The following is an 18,713-nucleotide window of genomic DNA, read 5'->3' on the forward strand; positions in this document are numbered from 1 at the left end:
CAGTCTTCTGAAAGACTGCCTTCTCACTTCTTCTCCCACTTGAGCTCCTTCCTTCATCAATGGCAATGAGGTCCTTAGTCATCTCAGTGCACAGAGACATTGGTCTGACCAACAGATGTTCTCTAAATGGGATGATTAGTCTTCATCGAAACTGACCCCTCAGTCTTCTGGACTCACCCGGTCACCATCCTCTCTAAAGAACTCCACTCACATGACCCTCTTCAGGAGCCTCTCTTTAATCAGCTTCACCTACTCTACCACAGTAAGTGACCCTGCCTTATCTTCACACACCCTTAAGGTTTCTTTCCTCACTTGTTAAGATAGCATGCCCAGTCTCAGAGCCTTAAGTGCCTTCTACAGGCTGATGCTGTCCTGCTGATGTTCAGTTTGTGTCTCTATTCCTCTTTTTCCTGAGCTCCAAACCTGTGTATCCAACATTCTTCCCAAAGTTCTGCTGTGAAATTTTACTAGGTCTCACCCATGTAATTTCTCAAAAAGAAAACCTTTGCTTCTACAGAACTCATAGACACCTGCTTACCTCTACCTCCCACGTGCTGGGAGTGAAGCATGCTTCTTGCAGTCCCACATTCCACCTATCAGAAAGCCCTGCTAATTCTGTGTGATTCTACACACATATCACACCACACCACTTCCCATCCTTTGTAACATTATCCCTCTATATGACACATTATTAGCTCTTGACTGGACTGTTGAAGTGGCTCCTACCTAGTTTTTCTGCTTTTCACCCTTGCTACCTTTGACAGTTTATTTGCACATCAATCATCTTTTGGAAATAGATGTGATCATGTTATTCCCCTACTGCAAACCTTCCTGTGGCTTCTCTTTATTTTAAGAAGAAAATGGAAACTCCTCTTTAACCTTTATCCTCCATGTACTCAGCTCTCCAACTTACCTCCTCCCTCTTTGCCTTCACTTACAAAGTCCAAACAAGTGACTCTGTTGCCGTCGATGACTGGGCCAAGCTGTTTCCTACCTAAAGCCTTGCTGCTTTGTCCCTGTCTAGAGTTCTACTCATCACTCAAAGCCACATCTTCTGTATCATATTGTTGCTCTGGGCCCTGTCACTTTGTGCTATCATAGCCTGCCTTTTTATTCCAAATATTTCCCAGTTATTTGACTGTTTTTATTTGGGGACAGGATCTTCCTGTATAGACCAGATTGTCCTATTGCTGCCTCATGGGTGCTGGGAGCAAAGGCCTGTTCTCCCCCCTTCTCCCTCCCCTCACCATGTCTGTCTACATTTCTCAAGTCTTAGGTTTTACCATTGTAATTGTTTTTATTCTCATTGGTTGTAGATTGCTGTCTTTAGAATGCTGTCTGGTGTGTGATAAAAGTTGTTGACTAGACAGCTGCCTAGATCTTGAGTGTTCTCCCTACAGTGAGACTGAAAACACTTCACAGAGAGTGATCCCTCAGTTTAAGTTCACAGAAAAGTAACATTATGTAGAATAAAAAAGTAAAACATTTATCCACTTTTACATAAAATATGTTGCCTAAATTTTTGAAAATAATGCATAACTGCTAAAACCATTTGGGAAAGGGATTTGGTGTGAGACAGGGAGAGAAGCTGAGTCTCTGAGAGTTCAGTTATGGTTTGGGCAAATCAGAGTTAGATTTTCTAACATCATGTCTTCATTAATTCCGATTATTTTTTCAACAAGATATTATTTGGATGGATTTCAAAGAGCTCATTGTAAGCCAGGGGAAAGGAAGCACAGAAAGACTTCATTTATCAGCTGTCTTCCAGGAGCAAAGTCCCCACACGCCATTGGCCATGTTAGCTCGATGCATGTAAGAGTTCTCCATTCTAAATGATGTTTTTCCGACATGCTCTGCATGCTAGCCTTGTTCTTTCAAACAAAAAATGCAAAAGTCATCAACCCACAGTCAATATTGTAGTACAACCTAAGAGGCCCCCTGTAACGATGTGACGTCTGTGGTCCCTCCTTGCTCCTTTCATAATTCACCAGCCCTTCACGTGCCCTACTTCACGCTGCTGACAACTGCTTTCCACTTGATTGACTTTTATAATCCATCCATGGGAAGGGGCAACCCTTAATATCACCAGGGTCCCCACACCTCTAGACCACTGCTGGGAGACTTTGGTACTAGGGGTAGAAATAGTGAAATAATTAAAAACACACTGAAGTGATGATGTAGATGAGAATTTTATGACTTCTCATCATTAAGGATGACTCATAAAAGACTTGACTTGTCTTTTGATAAGTGGACTGGGGCCTCACATTGCATGATAGTGCTTACTATAATCCTGTTAACAGAATTTGAAGATATGGCTCCTATTTAGGATAACTGTAGGTTCTAGTTTCAATAACTGTTTTCTTTTTCAAACAAATGTATTTATTTTACATCCAATATCAGCCCCCTTCCTCCCAGTACCTCTCACACAGATCCTACCTCCATTGTAGGACTAGACTCATCCTTTCCCACTGAGGCCAGACAAGGCAGCCCAGCTAGGGGAATGGGATCCACAGGCAAGCAACAGATTCATGGACAGCTCCCACTTAACTTGTTGGGAGACCCACATGAAGACCAAGCTGCTCTTCTGCTACATATGTGCAGGGGGCTTAGGTCTAGCCCATGCTCGCTCTTTGGTTGGTGGTTCAGAGTCTGAGAACCCCTAAAGGTCCAGATTAGTTGACTCTGTTGGTCTTTCTGAGGAGTCCCTGTCCTCTTCGTGTCCCTCAATCCTTCCCCCAGCTCTTCCACAAAGCTTCCTGAGCTCCATCTAATGTTTGGCTGTGGGTCTCTATTTGTTTCCATTGACTGCTAGGTGGAGCCTCTCAAAGGATAGTTATGCTAGGCATCAATAACTATTTTTCAGTGTGTGTGTGTGTGTGTGTGTGTGTGTGTGTGTGTTTGCGTGTGTGTTTGCGTGTGTGTACACTTTTTTATATACATACAGGGGCTAGAAAATAACCACATGCTTTTCTTCAGGAATCATTTGCCTTGTTTTCAGACAGAGTCACTCACAATCCTGGAGCTCAGTAAATAGTCTGGCCTCAGAGCCCCTGAGTCTGCCTGTCTCTGACTTCATGTGTTGGGATAATAAGTGCATAACACCTAGATATTTTTCAACATGGGTTCTGAGGATCAAACTCAGATCCTCACACTTGTGAGACTAACACTCCTGATGGGGCCATCTCCCCAGGTGCTCCTCTCCCCTTCAGACCAGTTCAGATCAGACCAGACTGATCTAAACTCAAGATGAGCTTGAACTTCTGACCTTCTTCTTCTTCTTCTTCCTTTTGAGTGCTAGTGTTCCAAGTGTGCACCACTGTGACTAGTTTTCTGCTGTTCTGAGGATGAACCCAGGATTTGTACATGTTAGGTGCATTCTACTAACTGAACTGCATCTCTAGCCCTTTTCACTCTGATGTTTAATATTACCTTCATTCTCAATTGCTACTCAACTGTGAGTATAAATTTATATATATATACATATATATATTCTAAATATAAGTATATTTTAAATAATTTGTAAAGCATCAGAAATTTTTCAATTATTCCCAAATATAGCTTCTTGTAATTTAAACTCAGATAAGGGATTTGTAAATGATGTCAGTGGGTGTATACTTAGTACAAAAAGTTAAATTCCATATGTTAAGTAAAAACAAATATGAATGAAGTATTTCCTCATGTCTCTTCTAGAGATTTGGTATGATACAGTGATGCAAACATATGTGCTGAGTGACTAGATTTATTTACTTATATTAACAAGGAAAACTGTCTGAATACTGTTTGCTTTAAGCTTTGGGCTGAGGGGACTCAGTGCATAGCTCATGTGGTTAGCATGTGTGAGGCCCTGGGTTGGATTCCCAGCCTCAAACAAAACAAGTTTCAGAGACTTAGAATACAGAAGTGTCATGGATGTGAAGACATTTCTATTTTGTGAAACATAATTCAAAGTCCTCTTATATTACTTAAGCTAGCATATATTTTGGCTTTGATAGACCAGGTAGAGCATATTTTTTAGAAAATTTAGGTAATTAATTCAGCTCTCCTAAGCTACACTGAGAGGTTTGTAAAGGTGCAGGTTGTTCTGCGGGGTCCCTGGTGTACCGCCCCTTTCGTCTGTGCTGAGTGTGCAGCAGGTTCTTGCAGCTCAGGACTGAACCTGAAACCAAAGCGTTTCCATTCTTGTGGATTAGCTTGCATCTAGGATCTATAATCCATAATAGTATTTCACTTTATTAAATTTCATTCTGTGAAAATTCAAACTTAACAGCACTTCTCAGTGTTTTACAAAACTGCTCTTCCATTAGGAAACTAAACAAAACACTAAGACATTGAACTCAGTGAACATTGCCTAAGAATAGTCAGTGAGTGTAGCTAGGAACTGGTTAAACGAATGACCTAGAAATTATCCTTAAGAGATGATCCTTTTAGAGATGAACAGGGTCTTTACTTTTTGTGCTATCATATGAGACTTGGTTAATGCAGTAAGGTATATTTCAAGCAAAGAATATAACCCCTCAAAACATTGGAAGGAAGGACTGCCTGGGTAGATGTGAGTTCATTTCATAGCTAGTTTAGCTTCATCTTGAAGCATAAATATGAAAGAACTTTGTTTCAATTACCTAACACTCTTTTCTACATTAAAGTGATGCATAAGCAGATATGATGGTATATGACTGTAATCCCAGCAATTGGAAGGCAGAGGCAGGAGGATTGTCATAAGTTTGAGGACATCCAAGGCCACATAGATCAAATGATAAATGGTAGGGAGAGAAATGGGAATATTTAGTAACCTACCAAGATATGCCTCTGCTATAATCTTCAGTCTTTCATTGGTTGTTTCACTGGTCAAATGCATAGCAAAATTATCACAAAAATAATACATCCTGACTTCAAACCATAATATCCGTGCTTAACCATTGCTGTGGGCTTAGAGTTTAGGAGTGGGTTTGAAACTGGTTCAGGATAAATCTTGCTTAAGATAAGTTGTGGTTGCACTCAGAAATCAGTTATTGCCAAGGTTATCTCAACATCCCCACGTGCATTCCTGGTCCTTGGGTAAGGAAGCTACAAATAGCTGGACTCCTGACACCTCCATTTTGATGTGGTTCCTCCTGATCCTGAGTATCTCCCATATTGGCCCACAAGCTTCATGTCCTGTGATATAAACCAAATGGAATCTCCATCATCTTTTGAACTGGCCTTTGAATTAAAGCTGTATTATTTCTGCCCCTCTTTTAATTATGGTTTTGTTCTACCTAGATTCAAGCAATAAGAACTCCTCATGGAGTATAGATACCATATAGAAGGAAGAGTATATATATACTGAGGTATGGCTATACAAAGTCAAGCATTGGGACAACTGCCTAACACCTAAGCATTTCTACCCATCATAACCTAACCACACATTAGCCAACCGTAGATTACATGTTGCTACATGTGACAAATAAAACAGAATTTACAAATTAGTTCAGAAATGTCTCTAAATAAACAGTAACATGATGGGAATTAGGCTGGGCCATCCTTTTCACCATCTTGGTGAAGAAGGAAGCTCCTGCCCCTCCAAAATGCGAAGCCAGTGCTGAAAGGCGTCCACAGCCACAAAAAGAAGAAGATCCGAAAGTCACCAACCTTCCAGCAGCCCAAGACCCTGCAGCTCCGGAGGCAGCCAAAATATCCTCGGAAGAGTGCGCCCAGGAGAAACAAGCTTGACCACTATGCTATCATCAAATTCCCACTGACCACTGAGCCAGCCATGAAGAAAATAGAGGACAACAACACTTTTGTGTTCATTGTGGATGTCAAGGCCAACAAGCATCAGATCAAACAGGCTGTCAAGAAACTCTTTGACATTGATGTGGCCAAAGTCAATACCCTGATAAGGCCTGACGGAGAGAAGAAGGCATATGTTCGCTTGGCTCCTGGTTATGATGCCCTAGATGTTGCCAATAAGATTGGGATCATCTAAACTGAGTCCAGATGGCTAATTCTAAATATACACTTTTTTTTCACCATAAAAATAAAATAATAAAAAAAACAGTAACACAACATAACTACCAACAACAACAAATAACTTTAGTGGAGGAGAGAAGAAAATCACATTTTCTGAATTATTATGTTATAATATTCCAGATAACTAGTTTGTGGTCAAATAGTTAAGAGGCATGTGAAGCGTCAAGTGTAAACTCAGGGTGAGAAATACTGCAGTCAGTAGTGCTGGTCCCTGAGCAGCCTATTCTATGTTTAAGAAATAAAAGGAATTTTCTGAAGAAATAGGGACAGTTGGTCTGCTGGTACAGGACTTTACCCTAGGTATTCAAGAGACCGAGGCATAAGGATCACAGGACTGTGGCCCCAGCCACCCAGGAGGCAGAGGCAGGAGAATCACAGGCTGTAATTCTAGCTACTTAGGATAAGGCTGAGGCAGAAGGTTCGAATTTTGAGTCCTGGTACCAACCTGAGCACAACTTAGTGAGATTCTCTCACAGTAAACAGGGTGGTGGCACAGCACTGTTATAGAGAGCGCTGCCCAGCATGCATAGGCAGGGACACAGCACAGTGACAGAGCCTCTGCCCAGCATGCACAGGCAGGGACACAGCATGGATATAAGAGCTCTTGTCTAGCATGCACAGGGTTCTAGATCTGATTCTAACACCTCCAAAAACTAAAACAGAAAAAAATTTGATTTCTCATCTGAAATTAATCAAAATCCCACATTCAGCAAAATCCACCCTTTAAAATGAGATACTTAAAAACATTGCCGGCTTAAAACGTGAATTTGTCAGTCTCTTAACAAACTTGTCTACAAACTAAAATTATAAAAATTTTCAAATAAATATACTATAAAATCCTCATTAACTTGAACAAAACAAGTTATTTAGATAGTTCAATGATTATGAAAGCAATGGAAGAGAGAATAAATTAGGTTCCTGCAAAGTTTAAAACCTCTGTGATTCAGAGACCCCAGTGCCATAAAGAAACTGAAACATGTCACAAAATAGAGGCAATACTTAAAAGCTTTCTGTCTCATACAAGTCTGATATATACTGAATACAACTTAGACACACACCAACACGGATAACTTAGACGTGAGCGGAGAGTCTGAGTAGACTTCTCTCCAGGAGAAACCACTGCAGCAAGAAGACATATCTACACACAAATAGATATTCATGTCCTCAGTGTCCTGAAACACAATCCAAATAGGCAGTAAGTGCTCTCACGCTCTAGGACGCAGACGCTCTATGGGAAGGTCAAACTGTGGGGAAAGAGATGTGGAGAGGCTACCCAGATACTTCTGACAGCCAGAGTATCAAGTGATGTAGCTTCTTTGGAAATAGTTCAGCAATGCCTCAGATGTTTTAAACACTTACCTTAGGACTCAATGCTTTGCCTCATGTGTGTATTCTAAGAGAATTGAAGACATATCTACACACAAATAGATATTCATGTTCTCAGCAGCATGAGTCACAACAGTAAAGAGCAGAGACAACCCGGACATCCATGTTCTGATAAGATCACAAAATGTCATAAATCCATACAATGAAATAAATGGTATTGATATAAGGAGGACAATGCTGATGTGTGCTACAATGTGGCTAAATCTTGAAATTGTTATGGAGATGAAATAAGATAGACATGAAAAGTCACATATCAAATGCACCTTTTTATGAAATTCTGTGAACAAACTCACAGCAACAGAAAGTCCCGCAGGAACTTCTAGCAGCTGAATGTCATGTGATGCTTTGCTGTAGGTGGTTTCTTTTAGATTGAGGAAGAAGAGAGCCGGATAATGGTGATGCCTGCACAGCTCTGTGAGTAGTCAGAACTACCAAGCTTTGTTGTCTTAGGGAAAATTTCAAGTGATATTTAGAAAATTGGAAATGGAAGAAAACGCAAGGGAACTTGTGAGACTGGTCTATGTCCAGACAAAGGCAATGTTCTATCCTCCATTTCTGAGGAGCACAGGTGACTGCTGTCCTCAGGTCTGTCAGTACCTCTCCTTCTACCTGGCTCTCTGACAGGGAACCCTAAAGCTGAAGCTCTGTCCTTAAGAATCATGGGGTGGGAGTGGGGAGAAAGTGCACTCATGAGTCTGTCTGGGTGCCAGTGTCCTTCCAGAGACAGAGCAGAAAGGTGGATGGTAAGGATTCAAAAAGCAGTTTCTTTTTTGTTTTGTTTTTGTTTTTTTCTAAAATGTGGATTTCTCTCTGAGAAATAGATGTTAGGCTAGCCCGACTTTACTGTCTTTTTCTCCTCGAGACTGTGGTTTCCTTAGGACTTGACACAGCATCCTGTCCACTGGCAACAGTTCTTTTGAATTCCTGCCACAATTCCCTGCTCTTTTCTGGTCCACTCTCCACAGTTCCAAGGATTCATCTCCACATCTAATGATTGTTTTATTCCCTGCAAACAGGCGTCTAACATGCTCCATGGTGTCCATGATTAAAAAAAAAATTCCTTGGCTCAAGATTTCTTGAATTGGCATAAACCTTAAATTGTTGGCCTTTGATCTGCAACCCTATAGGTGGAACAACATTATGAGCTAACCAGTACCCCGGAGCTCTTGACTCTAGCTGCATATATATCAAAAGATGGCCTAGTCGGCCATCACTGGAAAGAGAGGCCCATTGGACTTGCAAACTTTATATGCCCCAGTACAGGGGAATACCAGGGCCAAAAAGGGGGAGTGGGTGGGCAGGGGAGTGGGGGTGGGTGGATATGGGGGACTTTTGGTATAGCATTGGAAATGTAAATGAGTTAAATACCTAATAAAAAATGGAAAAAAAAATTGTTGGCCTTTATGCCAGAGGTGAGTGGGAGACAGGCAAGAGACTAGATAGAACAGTACTGAGGTGAGTCTGGGGTGAAGTTGGGGCTGCTGCCAGCTCACACCTGCAGCTCGCTCTGCCAGACTGAAGCTTGTTGCCTGAACTGTCAAGGGGACATGTGCTTTAGCAGCAGATATTTACAAATATCTTTGTTGGCTGCCAGAGGCTCTGGGAGTTGTGCTTGAAAAACATTTTCTCTTAATTTCACATCAAGTTAGAAGGGTCAGGAGAATAATAGGAGTCGAAAAGACCATCATTTTTAGGGAGGGACAGTTATAGCTTTGGAGAGTTGAGTGAATTTAGACAGTTAGCTCTTGCCTCTTCAAGCAAGTAAACTATGAAAAATAGAGAACAAACGTCCCTGTATCCCAGACTGTTCACCAGTCAGGTAAATTATAAAAACTAGAGAAAAACGTGTGTCTGTGCTCCAGACTGTTTGCAAGGCAGTCAACTGGGCTCTCTCCACCTGCTGCCTTAAGGGCAGAAGAGCCAAAGAGAGAGAGAGAGGGTGGGGGGTAAACATGCAAGTTCGTACAGGAATCTGAAACAAGTTTTTAAAAAGTACCTAGAGTGAGAAATTCCTTTGATAACAGTAAAAATCATATTTCTGTGCCTTATTTTTGAGTCAAGTTGGTAAGCTACAGATACGGTTTGTCATCATCAGCCCCAGCCCACTCCAAAGCGCTAATGCTATACAGACTCTAAGCACAGTCCAGTCTATTTTAGAACAGTTTCCAAACCTTGGCTGAGCGTCAGAATCAAAGAAAAGCAAGTGGTTCTTCCCCAGGCCTGTTCTCCAGGCGCCTCTGGAGATGGGAGGGGCGGTTGCACAGGCAAAGCTTCGATAGGAAGTGTGCACTAAGAGCCAACTAGGTGTGTGCTTACTAATTCACAGCAGTTCTTTTCACTGGATGGACAAAACTCAGAATGAAAATGAATGATTGGGTCTCCATGCAGGTTTGTCTTAGAGTCTTGTCTTAGAAAGCCCAGACTGATCTAGTGTGGGTCGTGCGGCCTCCTCTACTGGACTCATTAGATTTATATTCATGCCCCTGCTGTAAAGTTAGCTCTGTTTGTGGGGGTGAATTTGGGAACTTCCATTAATTTTGTACATGTGTACATGCACCTGTAGACATTAAATTTCTCTCTTTAGAAAGGAAGTGCAGCAAGAGAACTGACTCAGCAGTCCGAGCACTTGGTGCTCACAGTATTCACAGCACCCACAGGATAGCTCATAACCATCTATAACTTCAGCTCCAGGGAAAACACCCTCGGCTGCTCGCACAGGCACAGGAACACACATGGTAGACATCAGATACATGCAGGCAAACATCTTATACATAAAATAAACATAACTCAAATGTGCTAAAGAAAACTGACTTAAACAATAAGAAAGCTGCTAAAATCTTAAAGTCAGAGAACTTTCACATTGAAAGAGATCTGGTGTGACGTTTCTGGTCTGATTGCAGATTCCTGATAGAGAGCTTATGTCACTGAGACTGTGACTAGTGACTCCAAGAGGAGTCTTCATCCCATTGCGTGCATACAACACTATACAGTGCTGAATTATCTGATTCCTTCTTATGTAGAACATGAATGTAAATGTACTTTGTAAAGAATTTTCTGGATCCCCATGTTTCATGATCCTTTATTTAGTGGAAATTAAATGTAGGAAATTAGTATTTTTCTTTGAGAAAGGGGCATCAGTCTATGACTGGTCCCACATTGTTTTAATGAGAACAAAAGCAAGATGTTCCAAAATGACTTGCTTGCAGCTACAAAGCATGTTTAAGGAATAAAAATCTCCTTCATTAAGAACATAAAAAAAATTGTTTTTGAAGTTCTTAGGATCAGCTTGTATAAGCATCTTTGTAAACTGACACTAAAGAGCCCCCATTATGATCTGTATACTTTGGTGCCAGGAGGGTTTTTTTCCTATGGTAAATTAGTAAGTTCTATCAGCTGCTGAGCTGTCATGCAGAGATACAGTAAATCACATTACATTTTGTCATGGATTACACAGAGCAATAAATTTGGGAATAAAGATCAAAGCACTTCTACAATCACATCTGAGTGTAGGAGGGATGTTTAACTTGTAGAAAACTGATTTAGGTGAAACTGTTGCAGTTTTTGTGTGAATTGGAAATGAATTTGGATATTTGGTTGAAATTGAATGAGGATCAAACCCCAAAACGACTTTCCATTTGAGTAGTTAGTCTGGAGAAGTCTGTTCTTAACAGAACTGCATGACGTGAATTAGATAAATAATTACATGCTGAGAGTAGTGGATTCAGTGAAAACTTTATTTTTGGGTTGTATTTGCTTTCATGATTAATCAGTGAGTCCCATGCCTCTGTGTTCAGGAGGATAGGTAATTAGTTGAGTATTGCTGTAGTTATGCTCCGAACTGACCAGCTTGCTTCTTACTGCACATAAAGCTGTTTAAAGTAAATCTGTTTAAGTTCAGAATAGCGTGAGGAGATCTTGGTAGTTAATGTGTCTGTGCCACTCCAGAAACTCCTGTGGCGTTATCAGAATTGATACTCCTCCCTTGATTCGGATAAACAATCTCAAGTGGTTGGGCTTTCTTTTCATTGAACAATCACTGTAGCAGGGTTGATGTAGCAAAACCAACATGCAGAAGTCACAGGTTTTATGCAAACTATTGTGGTGTCTCAAGATTATGGGTCATTGTTCTTTTTGTAGCCTTCTGCTGTCATCCTCTTATTGACGTTTTTTCTCTTCTGAAATCTAGAGGATTCTCACCAATGCTGTGATAAATCAGCCCAACAATGAACTTAGACAAATCCCTACCAGAAAACCATGTGAAGGTTAAAGACCACACCTCCTTTCCAAATGGGATAAAGTAATACAGTGAGTGAGGCATCTGACAGCCAGTGGTGCTACTTTTGTTCTGAAAGGAAATAAGGGACCACTCTGTGTCTATGTGTGTCAGGCACATCCCCAAGGAAAGCACTAAGAAAGAAGGAGGTGCTGCCACCAGGGCCTGAAAGAGAAAACCCCAGCAGTTTGGAGAACTCAGCAGAAGAACATGGGGTATTTATAAGCCCCAAGTTTTCTAACACACTCTTTTCAGGCGTGGCTTTGGATAACACTGTGATGCCTCCCAAATCCAATTGAAAACATCACCATAAAAACAAAAAGCAGGTAGCTCTTTGAGGAAGCAACCTAAACCCATATGGTTGGGAATTATGGGTTGTAATTCACACTGCCTCTGACCAAGGAATAAAAGGAGCTAAAGACTACAATATTTTAGGGCATTCTGGAACAGACCAAAATAAGCCATCACTGAAGTTAGGTCTGTCCAGGCAGCTTCCATGAAAGTTAGGAGATGTAACCTATATACTTAGTACCTACAGGGCTAGGTCAGACTAGCCTCTGAGGAGCCCTTGTAGTCATGGTCACATCATCTTTAGTCTTACCATCTGCCCTTGCCCTCATCCCCATCCCAGCATAAATACGTGATAGATCTTGGAAATGGGCCCTAATCCTTAGCCTAGTTTATGTGAAACCTGCTTCTAGTTCTTCCAAAACTGAAAACGGCTCTCTCCTTGAGGGCGCACATGTCAAGAATTGTCCTTGTCTAGAATCTCCATCTCCCATGTCCTACATTGCATTCTCAAATCATGCTCTTTAGGTAGCAAACTTTCTAATTTCTTTTCTGGGATTCAAGTTGCAAGCTCCTCCTACATTTGGGTGAGGGGAAGGGGGCTTCTTTCTGTTTTCCTTAACCCATTGTCAGTTCTGCTTCTGCTTTCCATTGAGACACCCTGTGTCTCCTATGGTGGTAGGCCATGGAATGAGAAAGAAATGTGACCATAGACCTCCAAAGGCACAGGCATACACATAATGCACAGACATACACTCAGCAAAACACTAGTACATATAATAGAAATTAACTTAAATACATCCTTCTAGGACAGCCAGGGCTGCATAGACTCTGTCCCAAAAAAGCAAACAGATAAGTAAATCTAAAAACAAACCAACAAACAAACAAACAACCTTTTAATGATATAGCTGTCTCCTGAGAGGCTCTGCCAGAGCCTGACAAATATAGAGGTGGATGCTCACAGCCAACCATTGGATTGAGCATGGTGTTCCCAATGGAGGAGTTAGAGAAAGGACCAAAGGAGCTGAAGGGGTCTGCAACCCCATAGGAAGAACAACAATATCAACAACCAGACCCCCCCCAAAGCTCCCAGGGACTAAACCACCAACCAAGGAGTACACATGGAGGGATCCATGGCTCCAGCCACATATGTAGCAGAAGATGGCCTTGTTGGGCATCAGTGGGAGAAGAGGCCCTTGGTCCTGTGAAGGCTCAGTGCCCCAGTGTAAGTGAATGCAAGGGTAGAGAGGCGGGAGTGGGTGGGTGGTTGGGGAAACACCCTCATAGAAGCAGCAGGAGGAGAATGGGATAGTGGGTTTCAGGGGGTGGGGACCGGGAAAGGGGATAACATTTATTTAAATGTAAATAAAGAAAATATCCAATAAAAAAAGAAATATGTATAAAACAGAGTCTCAGTATGTAGATGATGCAGGCCTCAAACTCATGTTTCAATAATATATACATACCTGTGATGACCAGTGTAGTCATTGTCACCAAATCAAGAATCACCTGAGAAGGGAACCTCAGAATGAGACTCTCGGATTATCCTGTGGGGGTCTCTGGGTGATTATCTTGTGTTCATAGAGGTGGGAAGAACTACCAACTGCGTGACAGCTTTCCCTAGGCAAGAAATCCTGCATTGCAGAAAAGGAAGCAAGCTGATGATAGCTAGTATGCATTTACCATTCTCCTGACTGTGGGTGGCATATTTGCTGCTGCAAGCTCAGAAAGCTTTGCCTTCCCCACCATGGCAGACTGTAACCTGAATCTGAGAGTGAAAAGAAACCCTTTCACTCTTAAGTGCTCGTCTCAAAATATTTTATCACAATAATGGAAAAGAAACTAAGACAATATCCATGAAAATTAAAAACAAATATTTCCTGAAGAAGTGTCTATAAGAATTTTACAGTAGCACTGTCTGTTACTGTCAAAAGTGGAAACAAGTGTTCTATATTAGTTTCTGATCACCTTGACAACATAGAGTTAGAAAAGTAGCTTAAAGAAGGAAAGAATTCACATGTCTTTCTGTTCCTAAGGCCTCAGGCTACATTGGCTCGCTTCATTATTTGGGGGCCTGTGGTGAGACAGAACATGGTGAAACATGGTGGAGTGGAGCTGCACAGTATGTGATAGCCAAGAAGCAGAGAGAGAGCTGTCTCCTGTTTGCTCCCCCTAAGCCACCTGTCCTTGGAAGGCATTTCCCACATTGAGGCTGGGTCTTCCTCTCTCGGTCTTCTCTGTAGTAGCTCCTAAGTACTTATGAATTCAATCAAAGTGACAATGAAGTTGAACCATCACGTTCATTTACTGTAACATGAATAGAGTGTGCTATACTACCCATACAGTAGATTTGGCAATGAAATGACATAGTAATCCAGGCTCTAACATAGATGGTTCTTGGACTTGTATTAAGTGAAAGAATGCAGTCAAGATGGGCCTTATGCATGGTTCCACTTATAACTACAAAGTGGAAGAGTCCATTGAGACAAAAAGATTCATTGTCTCTGGTGTCAGGGGGAGAAAATGGAAAGTGACTGTTTTCATATATCCAGGCTCAAAGAAATAATCCTGTGAATATACTAAAATCTACTGAGTTGTACAGTTTAAAGTTTCCATTGTAAAGCTGTTAAATAGAAAATCTGACTGCTACATATGGTTGAGGGTGTGGAACGAAAAGTACTTCTACTATGGAGCAAGTATGAAGTACTGCTTGGGAGATAACCAGGCATTGCTCAGTACAGTCAACCATTTAATTTATGAAGCATCAATTCAACTACATAACACATGCTCTTTAAACTCAAAACTATGTCCCAGAAGACTCGCCCTGGACTGTGGCTCACCAAGAGAAAAATCTGAAGAGCTCAAATGTTCAGAGGGATAAGTTATTCTGATCTGTTCACTGAATTGAAGGATTCTTAAGCAGTGAAAATAAGAAAATGCAGATTCAGCTATGACATGAATACATCTTTTAAACAATGTTAAAAGAATTGTTGTAGGCAACTACACAGGACTAAAAATAGTAAAACAAAGCATGTTAGAGATGCGCACACATATGCTCACTTTAAAACAATAAATAAAACATGGGATAACAATTAGCTCTCAGAATGGAGATGAGGAGGAGGAAGCATTCATAAATACACTTAAATACTATATATCAAGCTGTCTTGCTGTTTTCAGAGGGTTTGTGTTGGGGTTGTGTGCCTCTGTGTGTGTGTGTGTGTGTGTGTGTGTGTGTGTGTGTATGTATGTATGTATATATGTATATGTATGTGTGTGTGTGTGTGTGTGTGTGTGTGTGTGTTCACACGTGTATGGGTGCATTTCTCTTTACTCTGTACATACATGTGTATAGAGATCCAAACTTGAAATATCTTCCTTGATGATTCTCCACAGATTTCCTGAGGCGCAGTGTCTCACTGAACCTGAATTTTACCAATTGAACTAATCTGGCTACTGCTGAGATTACGGCAGCCGTCATACCTGCCTGACCTTTTACATAGATTCTGGGGATTTACTATGTCTCTAGAATTAACTACTAGGGTCTACATAATGCATGGCAAACATTTGTCAACTTAGTCATGTCCTCAGCCCTAGGATGGCTCTTTAACCTTAGAGAATATTACACTCTTTTGTGCGTAATTTTATATTTCTCAGGCTTAAAACAATTGATTGCCATTGTTGAAAGCAGCAGAGTGCCCTAGCCCTACGGACATGTCAGGAAGAAAATTATTTCTCCAGTAAAGAAACTGAGACAGTCCTTTTCAGGGACTCAGAGTAGAAGGATGACCTGGGAAGCAAAACTGGGAGCCAGCCTAAGACTGATGTTAGTAGGCAAGCTTCCTAGCAGGCTGTCCTGCAGTTTCTTAAGCTTATCTACAGTAGAGTAAGTTCTATCTTGCTTTGACTTTACCCATAGAAATGCAGCCGTGCCTTGGAGCTAACATTACTCAGCCATTCACCTCTAAGTCTCAGCCTGCCAAATGCTCCTTTTGATCACTCTTGCCTGGCCTTTTATTTCTTCCATTTTCTCACGCATAAAGAACCTGGACCTTGTCCTCATTCCAGTGCCAACTCGCTGCTCTCAGATGCCTTGCCATCTAGAGCTTCTGCCATTCCTATGATGCTAAACCTCAGCTACATTCAATCACTGTTGTCCACTTGATGTGTACATTCTATGTAATAATGTCCAGGAAAGTTACATAATTTGCTGTGGTCACACCACCCAAGTTGCTTGAACTTCAAAGCCAGTATAGTTAAGCACCACGCTCGAGTGCTTACCGCTTGGCAGCAGTTGTTGGTATAGTCCATCAAAGCAACTCACATGTACAGAAAAGATGGTTGGAGTAGCTTTTAGGGTCCGGGTGGGGTGATGGGAAATTAACTACAAAGTGACATCATCAGCTGGCCACACCTTTCACTTGCAAACTGAGTGAGGAGTAGGCATGATTTGGATGGGTATCATACCCATTGTTGTCAAGGAATCAGCTCAGATATTCAGATGATCATATTATCTAGAAATGACTGCAAGTGTACCAGTGACCGACAAGGATAGTATCTCACAAGTGGCCTACTGTTCATTACACCCCTTTTTAATCAAATAACCAAAATGGAGGATTTTTCACAGTACGTGAGATGCTCATGGGATTTCTGAATATACCATGTTGGGATACTAAGACCCATGATTCAGTGTTAGCTTGGCATTGCTTATTATCTGATCTATAATTGAATTGTTGCCACTTGATCATGGAACCATTTTAAAGTTTGAACTGAAAACTTGAAGACAACATTCTACTACTGAAAACAACTCTGCCACATATTATCACTCATTTGTACATTATATTAAGTACATTTAAATGTATATTATGCTTGCAGTTTGTGCATGTGCATATTTGTTTGCCTACTTTTTCACACAAATACGTGTGGATAGCAGAGATGAAAAGCAGGTGTCTTTATACCTCTCCACATTTTTTTTGAGGCAAGGCATCACACTGTACCACCTGGATAGACTGGGGAGTCAACTTATGCCTGGGATCCCCATGCCTCCACCATCTCAGCACTAGGGATACAGGCACAAACCACCAGACCTGGGTTTTGCCATGAATACTATAAGCCAGGACTCGGGTCCTGAGTTTGAACATCAGGCACATTGCCAGCTGAGCTATCTCCCCAGCTGTACACCTATAAAATTAGCTAACTATAGTAGTCATTTTCTATTGACATTTGTCAAATCATTAGATTTGGTATAAAGTACAACAGTGTCGAAGACATGTAAAAACATTACAGGAGGTAGAGATTCTTAAAATTAATTGGCCCCATTTCCATTAGGTCTTTGATGATAAATTCTTTTTTGCACATCAGAGAATAGCTACCTCTTCCCTAGAGCAAACTAAAGCTTCCTTCTCATTCCCTTATTCTTAAAGTTTGTGTTCCTGCCCAACTAATAAATGAGTTTCAGTTTCTGTGGCCTTTGCTTCAGTGAGCTTCTCTGAGGGTGAGCTTTGAAATATGATTAAATCTTAATTCTTTAACTGTTTCCATAAGCTTGTTTCACAGTTTGCCTTCTTTTTCAATCAGTGGGGAGAAGAAATACATATAAATCTTATGTGATCATGTATGGGTATTAGCCACTAAATGTGTGCTGCAGTGGTGAGAGATTAGTCTTCAGTTAACAGTGTCCTGTGTTAGTCCTGAGGTTATCTACCATAAAATACACGTTATTTTAGCCTGCAGTATTGGGCACAGTTACTAATTCTGTGTGGCTCTTCTAAGGCTGAGCTGTTAATATTTACTGAGTGGGCACTCAGTTGAGAGTAGCATTGATAATACCACAGACCTTTGCAGGAACCCTAGTGTCTTCCATCTCTGCAAAGGGGATGCCTTTCCACGGTGCTTCCCAGGTTCCGACTGTAGGCAAAGCAACGAATGCAATTCCGTATGCTGGGAATTAGTCAGAGTGAGGCGTCACTGAGGATGGAAACATGGTACTGACTACCTTATCATTTCTTAAATGGGGATTTCAATCTAAGGACAGAAAAAGACAATATTCTGTAATAACGGAGTACTTATCCTTGACTCAAAGTAATATTTTAAATTTTTAAGATATATCTATGGGAATATATGCTTTGTTTTTGCTTATGTCTTCATCTGACAGCTAATAGAAAGTCAACAGGTTTTTTTACTTCCCTCCATTGTCTCAATTGCCAGTTTCATAAAGGGGTCTTTTAAAAAACAAATTTCTTTCCCTCTTTTTAAAAAAATTTATCTATTTTTAAAATGTATTTATATTTCAAGTGTTACCCTCTTACCCGGTTTCCCCTGCTCCCGGAAACCCCCATTCCATCCCCCTTCCCCCTGCTTCTGTGAGGGTGTTCCTCCACTGGGGCATCTATTGGGCCTTCATAGGACCAAGGACCTCTCCTCCCATTAATACCTGACAAGACTGTCCTCTGATACATATGCAGATGGAGCCATATGCACTCCTTGGTTAGTGGCTAAGTCCCTGAGAGTGCTGGGATGGGGGTGGGGGGTGTCTGGTTGGGTGATATTGTTGTTCATCCTGTGGGGTTGCAAACCTCTTCACCTCCTTCAGTCCTTTCTTTAATTCTTTCATTGGGGACCCTGCACTTAGTGTAAATGGTTGGCTGCGAGCATGCAACTCTGTATTTGTAAGGCTCTGGCAGGACCTCTCAAGAGACAGCTATATCAGGCTCCTTTCAACAAGCATTTCTTAGCATCCACAATAGTGTCAGAGTTCGGT

General features: G+C 41.3%; 1 protein-coding gene and 1 long non-coding RNA gene across 13 annotated transcripts in view; both read left to right on the plus strand.

Annotated features, from left to right (window-relative positions):
* Cep112 (centrosomal protein 112) overlaps positions 1 to 18,713 on the plus strand; it is a 435,401-nt gene that overhangs the window by 285,727 nt on the left and 130,961 nt on the right. The gene's annotated exons all lie outside the window — the stretch shown is intronic.
* Positions 1 to 18,713, plus strand: part of LOC115487814 — a 34,258-nt gene that overhangs the window by 2,460 nt on the left and 13,085 nt on the right. Inside the window, exon 2 of the long non-coding RNA XR_003949791.1 lies at positions 1 to 18,713. This exon is cut by the window's right edge and continues 13,085 nt beyond it. This is a non-coding gene — a long non-coding RNA (uncharacterized LOC115487814).

The sequence above is a fragment of the Mus musculus genome, chromosome 11 (genome assembly GCF_000001635.26).
Source record: "Mus musculus strain C57BL/6J chromosome 11, GRCm38.p6 C57BL/6J".
NCBI lineage: Eukaryota > Metazoa > Chordata > Mammalia > Rodentia > Muridae > Mus > Mus musculus.